The sequence below is a fragment of the Rhipicephalus microplus genome, chromosome X (assembly GCF_043290135.1).
Source record: "Rhipicephalus microplus isolate Deutch F79 chromosome X, USDA_Rmic, whole genome shotgun sequence".
Taxonomy (NCBI): Eukaryota; Metazoa; Arthropoda; class Arachnida; order Ixodida; family Ixodidae; genus Rhipicephalus; species Rhipicephalus microplus.
This window is the reverse complement of record NC_134710.1, coordinates 478,352,879-478,354,432: the sequence shown is the minus strand read 5'-3', so window position 1 is coordinate 478,354,432 and position 1,554 is coordinate 478,352,879. Positions and strand designations below refer to the sequence as shown.

At 41.8% G+C, this 1,554-nt stretch overlaps 1 non-coding gene across 1 annotated transcript; it reads right to left on the bottom strand.

Moving 5' to 3' along the window:
* Positions 1–607: 607 nt before the first annotated feature.
* Positions 608–680, bottom strand: TRNAT-CGU (transfer RNA threonine (anticodon CGU)). Its single transcript has one exon. It is a non-coding gene; the product is annotated as a tRNA-Thr (tRNA).
* Positions 681–1,554: the final 874 nt, after the last annotated feature.

The window sequence follows — 1,554 nt, the reverse complement described above, 5'->3', positions numbered from 1 at the left end:
AAAGAAGCGTATACCTAAGGGCTCGTTTTTCCGTGTTTTAACACAATAATAATGAGATTTAACAGACAGTAATGCCAAGTAATGTACAGGGGAAGTTATTAGAACCAATGGAATGTAACTAGGAAGAAAGAAAAGTGGATGAAAAAATAACCAGCCGTGAGCAGGAATCGAACCTACGATCTTCGAATGACGCGTTCGCTACTATAACCACTGAGCTACCACAGCAGCCTTCCCTCCATCCAAGTTTAGGGTTTATATGTGAATTTAGAAGTAGGAGTGACAGTCAGTGCCATCTATAAGCCTAGCGACGAGTGTGAAAACACTCTTTTATGCGCATGTTTGGCGTCACGTAGCACGTGAACTGATTATGAGTGGGCAGCTGATTGATAGTCCTTCGTATACAACCGAATGGCACCAAGTCAGCCAGTACGAGACCCTCGTTTAATGAAATAGGGGAAAGAAGTGTATACCTAAGGGCTCATTTTCCGTGTTTTAAGACAATATTAATGAGATCTAACAGACAGTAATACCAAGTAGTATACAGGGGAAGTTATTAGAAGCAATGGAATGTAAATAAAAAGAAAGAATAGTGGATGAAAAAATAACCAGCCGTGAGCAGGAATCGAACCTACGACCTTCGAATGACGAGTTCGATGCTCTAACCACTGAGCTACCACAGCGGCCTTCCCTCCATCCACTTTTTTGGGTTTATATGTGAATTTAGAAGTAGGAGTGACAGTCAGCGCCATCTATAAGCCAAGCGACGAGTGTCAAACACACTTTTATGCGCATGTTTGGCGTCACGTAGCACGTGAACTTATTATGAGCGGGCAGCTGATTGATAGTCCTTCGTATACAACCTAATGACACCAAGTCTGCCAGTACGAGACATCGTTTAAAGAAATAAGGGAAAGAAGTGTACACCTAAGGGCTCGTTTTTCCGTGTTTTAACACCGCGTTATTCGAAGGTCGTAGGTTCGATTCCTGCTCACCGCTGGTTATTTTTTCATCCACTTTTCGTTCTTCTTATTTACATTCCATTGGTTCTAATAACTTCCCTTGTACATTACTTGGCATTACTGTCTGTTAGATCTCATTAATTCCATGTTTTAACACGGAAAATAACCAGCTTACGGCTGGTTATTCTTTCATCCACTTTCATTCTTCTTTTTACATTCCATTAGTTTTAATAACTTCCCCTCTACATTATTTGGCATTACTGTCTGTTAGATCTCAATAATACTGTGTTAAAACACGGAAAAACGAGCCCTAGGTATACACTTCTTTCCCTTATTTCATTAAACGAGGGTCTCGGACTGGCAGACTTGGTGTCATTAGGCTGTATATGAAGGACAATCAATCAGCTGCCCGCTCATAATAAGTTCACGTGCTACGGGACGCCAAATATGCGCATAAAAGAGTGTTCTCACACTCGTCGCTTGGCTTATAGATGGCGCTGACTGTCACTCCTACTTCTAAATTCACATATAAACCCAAAAAAGTGGTTGGAGGGAAGGCCGCTGTGGTAGCTCAGTGGTTAGATCATGGAACGCG